General features: G+C 43.3%; 1 protein-coding gene across 1 annotated transcript in view; it reads left to right on the top strand.

The window, feature by feature from the left end:
* The window catches only part of CFAP57 (cilia and flagella associated protein 57), a 348,360-nt gene that overhangs the window by 297,226 nt on the left and 37,142 nt on the right, over positions 1 to 13,992 (top strand). The gene's annotated exons all lie outside the window — the stretch shown is intronic.

The following is a 13,992-nucleotide window of genomic DNA, read 5'->3' as shown; positions in this document are numbered from 1 at the left end:
GAACCCTTATGGCCCTTTTATTTGAGGTAACACATCGTACGATGAAGGCGATCCAGAATAACTCTTATACCAAATGATAAAACCGACCCAGGAAGTTGACAAAATGTCTCATCAGACTGTTTTATTTTCAATTGTCTAAAACAGGGAGTTACAACGGACATCGCACAAGCTCGCTCAGCGCATTTCATAAAAAGAAAATTCCTTTATAACAAACACTCATCATACGTGATGTCATACTCATGGCAAACCAAGAAAACCTACGGGAGATTGTGGTTGGCTTAAGGGGAACATCTAAGTACACTTTCTATAAGGGATTGTACTGTGATTGGGTCCCTGCAGTCAGGTGGACAACTTATGCCCACCCCTAGTGCGTCTTCTTCAACATTTATTAAGTAGACAGCATCTCATTGGCTCTCAAACTATAAGGCCCTTCGTTATATGACCTTCTACAATTGGTTGGCACGCTTGTACCCTTCTGGAATATTTGACTCACTAGCAGCATGTAAGCTGATACCGCAGGTGTCAGTGGGTGGACTTGACCATGTCTTCCACCTGATTAGCCCATCATCTCTCATGCCATCTGCCATTCAGATTGTCTTTGAACTTGGCCTTGCAAAGTATCACTGCTCCTGAGAATAGAAGGGAGTATAGGCACATTCTTAACGTAGCGCAGGTCTGCACATCCACTCCTATTTTCATCCTCAGCTCACGTGCCTAGATACCATATCTTGGCCTATTTTGCAGCATTTAATTGTCTTGAATTAATAAACTTGGCACTCATGATGTTCTTTTCCTCGCATCTTAACAAGGGCTGATTCAGCTTCTCACGTCCACTGTACTTCAAGGACTGATAACCAGTTTTGGCTGCTTCAGTCTTTGACACCAGGCCAGACAGCCTTTCTCGGTCTTCCTTCAAGCTTCAGCTTACTTTTTTGGTGCGACACACACATAGCTGTTAATCCTTCTTTCTCCGTGGGTTTGAGCTTACTAAAATTGTGACATCGAATATCCAAATTCTATGTAATGGTGGATCCTCCTGCAGCCTATTCACTATGTTATAGCCCGCCTCATGATAACTTACTCTACTTGCATTTCTGCATCTGTACATTTATAAAACGGTGTGCATTTTCTGCAGTGCTCTTCACACCTGCAGTCTTCTTTCCGCATATGAAAGCTTACTCAATTCTTTACTTCATCATCAGTTGCTATATGGACCATTCATTCTCTTCTTCAGCCCCTCTTCTCAGTGCGTCACGCTCATTTCTTGTGATGTCATCAGCCTCTCCTCTCATCTTCATGCTCCTTCGGGGATCTCCTCCAAGAGGCTGTCGTCTCTACGGTGATACATTGTGTAGGGTCTTCTCAGTGGATACCTCGTCTCAAAGGCTCTGTGTGGTATTGGCACCATTACTGCCGTTGCACATGTCGCAATTTCCGGTTTCCAACATATAGGCAGAATGGGGGCGGGACTTCCTGCAGACGCATTCCGCTGCTCCTCTACATTCCCCTCTCTGGTTGATTCATCAACCACTCCTTCATCAGTCTCCACATCCTGGGACCTTCTCTTGAAGTGCTTCTTTGGAGGCCAGATCTTCACTGCTCCCTTCAGGGAGCCTCCTGATTTTACATGTTCGTCAGCGCTCCAGGTCATGTGGCTGCATTGTCCATTCGGATTACAGTAGATGCATTGTCCCACATGCCTCCTGTGATTTCTTGGATGCAGGAACTTCGTTCCCTCAGATGCTAAGATTTCTTCATCTGTCAAAGCCCAAACCCTGACTCGACATCGATCATGATCTTCATTCCTACTGGCTTTTTTGCTGTCTTACACTGTGTGATTATTATCCTGCTCACACAGAGTCCAAACATCACCATCGCTAATTTTACTCACAGGAACTTAAAGATGTTCGCCAATCATTGTTTAACCCATGAGAAGATAGACTCGAACGAGCCATCATCTGCAATATCCGCCATCTCATCTTCCATCTTGTTGTGTAAGTTTGTCAGCAATGTTATGGCCTCTGTCAAGGTCCCATTCTCGTCATCGTGGGACGATATGAACGTGCAACATGATTCTCCGATTTTGGCGCAAACACCTCCATCCATTGCTGTGATCATTTTCAGGACATATATGTTCTGGGGGTCATCAGCCTTATTGTCCTCAATTCTTCCTTGATCGCATTGACTCCCTTTATGGTAGTGTTGATAGTCTGCAGGAGCTCCCAGCAAGTTATTTGCAGCCATTCACCATTGTCTGAATTTCTGACATAAAGATAGTCGTGAATATTGCTGAAGTCTGGTTGTACAAAACCTGTGCTCATATGGATTACAATCAAAGGCTTCTATTGATTTAGCTGAAAAGTAATTCTCCCTCGAGGTTCGGCTGAGAAATTCAAATCATCTTCTCTTTCTCAAATGAGCATCTGCTTTTGGAAACTCTCCAATGTTCAGGTCACTCTTTGGAATTACTAATGCTGGAACATGAATAAGCACTATGGAGCACATCCCTCCCCAATCTTTGTGCAGCTTCATGTAGGCTCTGGATCCACAGGCCCAATAGTGGTCCATCAGAACTACTGTTCCATCCTTCATGCCTGGTACATTAAAAATTCAGCCACACTGATGATTTACTCCAACTTTCCTTGTGCCATTATTTCTGATACACAAAGGTGCATTTTCTTGGGGTATTATCTGCAACGGTCCTCCTTTATCTTCAACCCATGTCAGCAAGTTTGTGATCTTTGACCAATGATCTACAAATTGTCCTTCTGCATGTCCCACAATTGCTTCAGGTCGTCCGGTTAGTGCTGGTGCCTTGCATACAATCAGGCCTTCAGCCCATCCTTCTGTACCAAATATGAGGTCAGACTAGCCGGGCTCAGGAGACTTACAATCAACGTCTCCCTTAAACCGCATTTTTCACCCTTAGGTGTTTTCTGCACCTAATCATATTGGCACATCTCACCTACTAACAAGCTGCCTGTTAAATATACAAGTGGATTCTTTGCACTGCAGGCCATCTGTAAACATGGAACATTGAATTTCCGACACAGCTATGTGTTGGTACACTATGAATTGTTATCATGTACTGTTATGTGTATATATAAATACTTAACATCTTGAAAAAGATAAAGCATCAGCCTATGAATAATAAAAAGCTGACACTTTTCGTATGAGTAAGAGTTTGGTGTTTAACAACAGTGAGTGTGTTGTTGCCCACAATCGCTGCCCCAATTGTATGGGCATCCATAAGGGTCTAAAACCAGTTTGCATTTTATCTATGTTTGCATTCCCTTTGCCTCTATGAGGACAACCCCCTTGTTATAGCATCCTTCTGGAGTCAGCACTGTTCATTTGATTTGCAATTGGCCTCTTTCCCAGCATCTCTGTATCTCTTCTTTATCGCTGAATTGACAATTTAGCATCTTGTTTTCTTCCCTTCTGATTCCTGCTTGGTCCATTCCAGGCTGTTCCTATCTTATTACTAGATTCCTTGTTTATGGCTTCTATCTGGTCTTCAAATCTCTCCCATAGATATCTTCTCTTTGAGATGTCTTTTCAGTCACCCATACTAAGGATCCTGTTTGACCATGGAACTGTCCTCTTGTCTGGCAGAGTGCGAGATGTCGGGCATAGAGCTTTTTGCACTGGTACTTCTGTAGCTATGAATATCTTAGAGGTTCCCATGGCATAAGGTATGAGAGCTCAAACGAAGCAACTCTATTTAGACGGTCTTTCTCCCACCTTTTTCATATGTTGATACCACATGTTATTACCCAAGTGTACAATTCTATCTAATTATTTATCCCATCATCGTCGTCCTCTGCACTTCTTCTATATCTCCCTCTCAACTTGTCAGAAACCCATGGAAAGACTTTAGAGCAGCTCTGCTCTGGGGGGATAACACACAGGGGGCCTCATTACGAGTCCAGCGGTAACCGTGCTGGAAAAAATGGCCGGCTACCGCCAGACCCTTATTACCATTCCACCTCCGTGATTCCCAGAATCACCAGGGCATTACGACGCCGGTGACCTGGGAATTCCGGAGGCGGAATTCTGTAAGTCCCCATTCCCATGGAGTCCAATGGGGCTGGGGACAATGGAAACACTGGTTCCGTCTAGGACGGAGCCAGTGTTTCCATTTGCGCCTGCAGGTGGGTGGCGTTACTCCCGCCAGGTCAGACCTGGTGGGAGTGACACCTCCCGCCTGCAGAACTCTGAAACAACCGGTCCGGAAACAACAGTGGCAGTGTTTTTACCGCCACCGTTCTTTCCGGACCGGCAGGGTCGTAATGAGGCCCAGGGTCTTGGCTCTTTGTTAAGGGGTAAATCAACACCAGTTCCTGGAGTGGGGTGGATCAAAGGGACGTCTGATTCATTTTGACAAATAAAATAAAGAGTGTGAACCAGGAGAAACAGGAAGACAAAAATAGAAACTGAGCATGCATATATTACACACCAGAATATTAAACCACACCATTTGACATTCTGGACTTTGTTGGGCTCGCTTATTCTCTAAAGTCGTACCATTTTCAGCATTCCTCATGTTTGCTGTACTTAATTAAGGAAGGAAAAACTCTTTTTAATCTGATACTTTATAATAAGTTTTGTAGCTGCAGGATTTCTTCCACTATCGCTGTAAGCACCCTTCTTATCACAGGCCCATTCTTAGGATCCTGTAAAAAGTGTGAATGTCCACATCTCTTCTAACAAGGGCAGAATAAGCTTGAAGAATAAACACAAAGACAGCAAGTACAAGTCTATGGGCATCTCTGTCTGACAGGACCATAGACGCAATTAAACAGGTACTCAGTGAAAAATGAGTCTAGGTACTGCTCACGTTTCCAATAATCAAACCCGAACTCGAAATCTATTTCAGGCATATTTGTGATACATCAACAACTTTCAAAAGTTCATTTTCAAAGATTCCTGTGACTTAAGCAACGGGTTTGCACTCCTGCTATAATATCTATAAGTAGTGTGCCGGAGGAGCCATAGTCCAAATGCAAATTTGCATTTATCAGTGCTTTGCCTTATCGTCCTTCTTCTTTATCATCGATCTATTCGGCACACGCTGAAATTCTTGTCTTGCTTCGGAATAGATTGTTGGGGATATGACGGCCTCACCGGTGTAGAGCTTGATGTTATTCAGGTGGATCCAAGGTCATCTGCCTTAGACCTTTACTGCTGAGAGAGTGATATTCTCAACTATGTAAGGGCCATCGAACGTTGGCTTATGCCACTTCCTAGTGAAGTTTTTGATCAGCACTGTATCACCAGCAAACGGTCTCGCTGCTGATAATAATTCTGAAGATCCGGTTGCTGAATGGTTTTCATCTGTGTTTAGAGGCTGACCCCTCTGTCGTGTTGATCTGAAATGACAGAGATACTAGCAGTCATACATGTGAAATATTCATTTAATTCATTTTCTAACATTTTTGCTGTACTCTGGGCATCACTTCTACTCCTTGATGGAGGAGTTGAAGGCATTCTCATTCGCCTTCCTCTTACTAACTTGTGGAGTGTGAGGTGGTGGGCCGAACCAAGCTGATTCCTTAAAGCATATAAGGCTAAGTGCAGGTAATGTAGCCATCCCTTTTTCAGTGTCAATTTAAGCTTGTTAATCCTTTCTTTAAGGAGGCCATTTAGTCTCTCACATAGCCCGCTTACTTGCGGGTGATAAGCAGAAGAAAACGTGTGCTTAATGCTCAGTAAGAGACTTATCTGTTCAAATACTTCAATAACAAAATGTGGTCCATTATCGGATCTTAGCACCTCACAAAATCCCCTTCTTGGAAAGACTTCACGTACTAAATATTTTGCTGCATCAGTGGCATCAGGGTATGTACAGGGACCGGCTTCGATCCACCTGGAGGAGGGACACACCACCACTATTAGATACCTGTATCCATTGCATACTTGCAGCATATCAACATAGTCAATATGTAAATGATGAAAAGGACCATTTGGTTGAGGAATTACTCCTCTAATCATTCGTAGTGTATGCCCAGAAGTAAACTTTTGACATACGATAAAGTTTACTACATGACATGCAACATGTTCTAACAAATTTGGCACAATCCAGTCTTCTGCAATTGTTGCAGCAAGACTTTCCCTAGTGATATGTGCAGGGAACGTGCAGCTGTTCAAGCGCTACCCTTAACAACACTACGGGCCTCACCGGTTTTCCAGGGGTGCCCTGTCGCCATAATGCTTCTGTGGGGGATAAAGAACACCCCCTTTGTTTTCATAATTCCTGCTCTTCCTGTGATGCACTGCCTTGAATCTCCATTACTTGAGTTCTTGGTAAGTCATTAAATCCTTTGTTCACTACAATAATCATGACGTCTTTCTCCTTGACATCTGGAGTATCAAAACTTAAAATATCTGGTGAATATGTAACCATTTTGGCTTCTGCAGCTTCGTTCCTGCAAGAGATAAAGTCAGTTTGCTTAGTGTGCACTGCACATTTAATTATCGTTATGGCTACTTGGAGTTGTAGTGCCTTAATACGCCTGTCCAATAAAGATGCGTGTTGCACTAGAGCGACGTCCGCTCTGAGGTAGCACCTCCTTTTCCAATGTGCTAGCCCTGCGTGTATGGTTGACGTCACATAGGCGGAGTCACTGTACACCGTCACTTCCTGCCCTGCATGATTCTTAAGCGCAACAATGAGCCCTACCAATTCTGCCGCTTGTGCTGAAAAGTGAGATGGTAGTCTTGCACTTGCTACAACCTCAAATTCACCATTTTCTCTGTGCCTCACTACAGCTGCGCCAGAATGTCTTTCTCCACTTGTTTGATCAATTTTCAAAGAACCATCAATAAATAGAATCTCCCCTCCTGACAACGCATTCTCGTTTACGTGCGGTATGTCATCCTAAAATTATGTGTAATTCGCGCAGTCATGCACATGCTCACCCTCTGCCACTGGTTCAGCTACAAAGGTGCCAGAGTTCACTATTTTACATCTAACAATTTTAATTGCTGGATTTGATATTATTACTTTATAAGCTGAATTCTCTGAGATGTCAATGTACCCTTGGGCTTTTCTAAAATGGCAAACAAAGCATGCTCTACAAAAAGCGCCATAGAGCAGCCCATTACAATACTTGGAGATTTCTCAATTGCTAGTGCGGCGGCTGCCAATGACTGTTTGCAAGGAAAATGTCCTTTCATAATTGGATCTATAATGCAACTGTAATATGCCAGAGGTTTGTACCCTAATGTAGTCCTCTGTGAAAGCACTGTTGTCATGACTGGCCCATTAGTGTGTGAAAACAAGAAAAACTCCTCAGCATAATTGGGAATTCCTAAAAACAGGAGCTGTACACAGTGCTTTCTTCAACTCTTCAAATCCCCCCTCCATTTCCTCAGTCCATTCTATTTTCTCCTTGTGCACCTGTGCATTCTTCAAAGATTGCAAAAGGGGTCTTGTGTATGAACTATAGTCAAACACCCATGCTCTTACATAATTACAAAATCCTAAAAACTGTTGCATCTGCTTTACCGTGTACAGATTTGCAGTTTTTATAATCGCCTGAGCTCTTTCAGGTGTTACCCTCTTTCCCTCATGTGAGATCAACTGGCCTATGTACAGCACCTCTTCTTGACAGTACTGTAACTTTTCTTTGTCTACTTTGTATCCCTTGTCTGCTAGGATAGTCATTACCTGAATTGAGTCTTGTCTGCACTCATCTATTGAGGCGCTACAAATTAACGTACTGCATCATAGCGCTTTTCGCATAAATATTGCCTAGATCAATCTGCAGGACTCTGTTAAAGATTGATGGGGACTCACAGTACCCTTGAAGCAAACAAGTGTGTTTCAGACAGATTTGGTGGATCGTAAACAAAGTCAAGTCTTTTGAGTCCTTCTGCAACGGAATTGAGAAAAATGCATTTTTCAAATCGATCACCTTGAAATATCACGCTTCCACTGGGATACTTCATAGTATCGTCGCTGGATTAGGAACTAAAGGAAATTCTGCCTCTACTATCTGGTTAATCAGTCTCATATCTTGTATAAATTTCCACGACCCTCCCTTTGATTTTTTCACAGGATACACCACAGTGTTGCACAATGATTCTTATGGCACCAGGATACTTTTTTCTATCAGTGCAGAAATAAAAAAATACCCTCATCAGCCTCTCGAGTCATTGGGTACTGTCTTGTTTGAGGTAAAATCACTCGTGGCTTCAGCTTTATCTTAACTTCCCCTTTTCCCTTCAATAGGCCCACGTCATAAGGGCCTGTAGTCCATAATGCGCTTGGCACATTCTGCAAGTATTCGTTAAAAAATGCTGGACGCTGACAGATTATTGACATTCGCTGTGGGAGCTCCCTTTACTCTATTCTTATCCAGTATGTGATGCTCATAAAGAACACCACTTCATCGTCTGATGGATGGTCTCTGAACATATCCTAGTCAGAGACATCAGTCAATCTGCACCCTCCCCGAATGGTAATCACTGTTCTCCATGGTCTACTCACATCATCTGTTCCTTCGAGCATTGCTATTTCCCTCTCGTACTATGGCTGCATCTAGCTCTAGGGGTATAGTCTGTCTCCATCTTCATCCATGGGTATCTGTGGTCTAAATAAGAATTCATCAGTTATCCTCATAGTCCTTCCCACTAAGCCAGGTAACCATGTTAAAATAATGCTCACCCCATCAAGAAATGTATGTGGAAGTTTAGTGGCTCCATCGGCTATACCTCGCAGAGCCACTTGCCCTGTAAATGCCAATATAAATTCACCCACATTCAAGTAATTTATCCTAGGAGTTGAACACACTATGCCTACATCAGTAAAAGAAATTTCCATTGTAAGCTTTGTCATTAAGTCTCTTCCCAAAATGTTAACTGGTGTCTGTCGTGAATACAACAATGATTACTTTGTTCAATTCAAATGTTACTTGAAATGTCATACTGTTATGTAACCACTGCTTCTAAGATATGCGCCCGGGCCTGGTTTGCGCTATACAAATAAATAAATACAAATTCAATACAATGGAACAGACATCGCACACTCTCCTATAGAAACTGGTAATTCATAAGTAAAAAGAACTTGACTTGTAGCTCCAGACAACCCTTGAGCATCCATGGCAATTCCCAACATTGGATATTTTCCCTCTCGTATACAGGAGCGAGTAGCCCCGGTGTCTAATAGAAACGGAAAAAGATTTGCCTCCTATCGTCACATCAACCCTTGGTTCCCATTGGGGGTCTGGTGTCACTGATAGTACTGAACACATCAAGTCAACCTGTGAGCTGTCCTATTGTGGATAGATGCATACCCCTGTACCTGTGAAAGGAGTCCCTCCGAACACAGTGACACCCTCTATTCTAGGTGCCAATAATTGTCCTGGAACTTTGTTTTGGGTTTGTATTCTGCTGTATCTGAATAGGGGTGAGCTGTGACTGCCCTTGTAGTGGATTCAATGGTGCTTGCTGTGGCTGCTGTGCCTGTTGCATTTGCGACGTCCTTGTCTGATACACTGTTTAATCTTGGGCGAACCCTTCCCTAGCTTGTGAGCTATATGCTGGAGGATAAGCTGTCCTCCCTCTTGAGAATTCGTCATTCTGTACATACCCTTGACTTCCGCATACGCAGGCAATGTGCCCTGTCATCCCACATATCTAACATGTAGGGAGAGCCCGTCTGATTAGACCCCTTTGGTTGAACCCGCCTTGCGTATTCTGATTCTCATTCTGTGTGTTCTGAAACCCATCTTGATTATTTTGGAATCCACCCCTTCCTTTGTAGCCCATGCCTCTACCTCGTGGTACAAACCCATTCCTTCCTTGGTCCATCAGCGCTGATTATTCACCTGTGATGTACCCACTACTTGCTGCACTCCGTCCTTCTCCGCTTGTCAATGCGACCCCATCTATGGCATATTTTGACAATTTCTTCTGAACTAACTTGGCTAGCTCATGTTTTCTAGCCTTCTCTTTCTTTTTCTCCTGCAACAGCTGACAGTGATGCACTATAGTCAACTGTATGTCAGCCCATGGCTTCACTTCTGTTCCCACTTGCTTCTTGAGTTGCCTATGTACCTGCTCAGGCAACCCCTGACACAAAATGTGGTAAATTACTGCCACTGTTTTTCCCCACGGCTCACACGTTTCAAGAGTCCAACACTCTTAAATGTCCTGAATGTAAGCAAGAGGATCCTCATCTTCTTTCATCTTACGTGTCATAATTGCGCCGTGTCTGATGTGTCAGGATACTGTACTCTTAAGAGCTCTCCAGACATCTGCTCTACAATTATTAAACAGTGCTCCATTGTGCGCTGTGTTCTATGCTGTGACTCTTGGATAACCTGCTCTCTTACAAATGTCATCATCTCTTTCCCCAAGAATAGCTGCTAGCAGACCCTTAATGTCCGCTATTGCCAAGGTATTTCCTCCTGTCATTTTTTCTAATTCATAAATCATTTTCTCACACCCGCTGTTAAACTGGGGAGTTTTCACCTTAAATTATCCTTATCCATCTGTGGCTATGGAACATACATACTGTGGTCTCGCTCCTCCTTTTTCCAATATGGGAAACTGTATAAATCCTACCCCACAATTCGCTCCCATCATCTGCCTATCCATAGTGGGGACAATGGTTCCTGATCGCCTCCTCCCTGGAAATGATCTTAACCTGCTCACATATGGCAGTGATTCACCCTTCTCACTATATGATCGTCCTTTGGAACGCTGTGGATATTTTATAGGATCTGGCATCCTATCCTTAGATTGCTCTAGATTTGACCATCTTAGTTCTTTGTCCGCCTGCAGACCTCCCTCAGGTGGCACATGCATCTCCACCCTCTTCCCCACGGAAGGATTCTCTCTCTTTGTCTGGCATATCTACTCCCCAACTAGCATGACTCTCGTCCCCTTCACCCTTTTCTAAGGTCAGTCTGCTTAAGGATAAGGCTCTGTGCTCTAGGCTGAATGGATTACTCTCTTTGCTTTGTGATTGGAAGACCAGTGTTTGATCTCCCGTCCCTCGGCTTCCCAATTTGCCACCTTCCCTTAATTCTTGATTGGCTTTATCGATCCTATCTCCAATGCTTCCTATGTCAAAGTTCTCTTCTAGGGCTACTATAGATGGTCCTGACGTTGCTCCCTGTAACGGGAGGAACTCCTCCATACTGCCCCATTGTATTCCTGGACTTGGCTCCATTAGCTCCTTTTGAATGCGGTCAATATCGCGTTCCAGCTGTCTCCTCTTTCATTCTATTTCTTCATCTAACTCTCCTACCTTTCTCGCTTCCCATCTAATCCTTTCCTCTTCTTGTCTTATCTCCTCTCTCCTTGCCCCTGTTCTCCTTTCTTCTTTTTTCCTTTCGGCTCTGTATTCTTTTTTCCCTTAATTTCTGCGCTTCCTCCTCTTCTCTTTTCCTTTCTTGCCCATCTCGTCCTTCCATTGCTCTCTGCCTATCGTCATACTTTCTTTGCTCTTCTGCCCTTTCTTCTTTCTTTTGTTGCTCCTCCTGATACAACTGTTCTGGCCTCTGTTTGCTCTTTCTCTTATGTTCTTCCCGCATTAATCTCTTTTCCCATTCCTTGTCTTTTCTATCCTGTTCGTCTTGATCTTCCCTATGCCTGACTTCTTTGATGCTTTTCTTATCTAGCTGGAATAATATCTGTCCTCCCATCCATTCAGTCTGTATGAGCGTTACCTCGTCAGCTTTATCCTTTTCTCCTTTCCATCTCTTGATCCCTTGTTCTATGCCTGTGAGTGTATTCGATTGCTCACTTTTCTCTTCCTTGTTTTGCAAGATGTTAAAGATCTCCTCTTTTCTCTTAGACTCCTATGGACTATCGCCACTGCTATAAGCAGGCGGTTTGTATATCGGATTATTATATCCCGTCACTGCTTTCAATTCTTTTAACGGTACAATCTTGCGTCTTCCACACTATTGCTGTTTACATCTGGCGAGGTGATGGGAGCAGAAGGCTGATCACCTTCCTCTCTACACTGGTTAAGCATCCATTCCTCTGATGGCAGATCCTCTCTCTCTTCCTGATACATTTTCCAAAGCTCTAAAATAGCTAACCTTTTCTCCAATTTCTTCCCCATGTACGGAGCGTGCAAGTATGTGGTCATGTGATCCAAAACCGCTTTTGACAGCAATCCCCCTTGTGGCCATGGCATGAACATCTTTTCTGCTGTGCCCTTCACCCATTCCGCACCGTACTGTTTGAGCTTGAGCATCTGTTTTGGCAATGTCTTACATAAATGCATCAGGGGAGTGATGTCTCCAATTGTGACGAGTGTCAATTGACTGTCAATACTTACCAGTGTTTACAAAAATACTTTTATGAAAGCAACAAATATGAGCGTGCTCCAACAATCGCTGCTCAAAACCTCTACTTTTCAATAATCTCACTCTACCTCTAGATCGGTACGGATGGTTTCCATAGATAGACAGTATGGCTCCTTGACCTTCTCCCAATTTCCTTACCCATATTTTGCTCTTCGACACCTTTGTTTGACAAAAATACACAAACAGAGAGACTAGTCGACTGTTTACATTAAATCACGGTGATCACCCTCATCATCTTGCCCCTAATAATACCCTGATTACAGAGTTTAGATTGTCTTCTTATATGGACCTGTCCATACGTAGCCTATTGACCCTGATCAGGGTGTAAAACAACCTCTTCTAATACCCCTTGGGTTTGGAATCTCAGGCACTATCTCTCTCTCTTTATACACTTATTCTCTTTATTTCTGCACAATATTTCCCTTCCTTTTGTTTCACTCGTTACTTTAGTTACTTCGCGTTATTTTCCTGTTACTTTTCTTTTTTTAATTACCATAATCTTATCCCCTCAATTTGCCATTCCCCTTAGTTTACTCACCATTCGCTCGTTCAACTCGAGGCCTTCGGTATTGACTCCCTCCTTCAATCAACCACTTTCGCCTTCAGTCGGCAAAGCGCCTGTGGAAACCAGGTAGCGATTTTGCCAAAGTGGGACCCTGCCAGCTGTCTCGATTTTCTTCCAAGATTTCTATTCGGCTGTTATCCACAGGAAAACTGTGATATTCTGGCTAGATGGCCGAGGGTGCCCAATCGTCCTAAGCACTGGAGTCTGCAGGTCGATGGATCGAAATCATCCTCTTCTACCAAGTGAACCCTTATGGTCTTTTAATTGAGGTAACACATAGTACAATGGAGGGGATGCAGAATAACTGTTAAACCAAATGATAAGACCGAATCAGAAAGTTGACAAAAAGTCTCATCAGACTGTTTTATTTTCAATTGTCGAAAACAGGGAGTTGCAACAGACATCAAGGGATGTCGCTCAATCTCTCTCAGCTCATTTGATAAAAAACACTTCTTTTATAATAAAAACCTGTCATATGTGACATCATACTATGTGTCAAATTAAGAAAACCTACGGGAGATTGTGGTTTGCTTAAGGGGAACATCTAAGTATACTTTCTATAAGGGATTGGATTGTGATTGGGTCTCTACAGTCAGGTGGACAACTTATGCCCAGCCCTAGTGCAAGTCATCTTCAACAGTTATTAAGTACACAGCATCTCATTGGCTCTCAGACTATAAGGTCCTTCATTATAAAGCCTTCTACCATTGGTTGGCTCGCTTGTACCCTTCTGGAATATTTGACTCACTAGCAGCATGCAAGCTGATACCGCAGGTGTCAGTGGGTGGACTTGACCATGTCTTCCACCTGATTAGCCCATCATCTCTCATGCCATCTGCCATTCAGATTGTCTTTGAACTTGGCCTTGCAAAGTATCACTGCTCCTGAGAATAGAAGGGAGTATAGGCACATTCTTAACGTAGCGCAGGTCTGCACATCCACTCCTATTTTCATTCTCAGCTCACGTGCCTAGATACCATATCTTGGCCTATTTTGCAGCATTTAATTGTCTTGAATTAATAAACTTGGCACTCATGATGTTCTTTTCCTCGCATCTTAACAAGGGCTGATTCAGCTTCTCACGTCCACTGTACTTCA

The sequence above is a fragment of the Ambystoma mexicanum genome, chromosome 1q (genome assembly GCF_040938575.1).
Source record: "Ambystoma mexicanum isolate Mex_15411 chromosome 1q, UKY_AmexF1_1, whole genome shotgun sequence".
Lineage (NCBI taxonomy): Eukaryota > Metazoa > Chordata > Amphibia > Caudata > Ambystomatidae > Ambystoma > Ambystoma mexicanum.
This window is presented reverse-complemented; position numbering and strand designations above follow the sequence as displayed.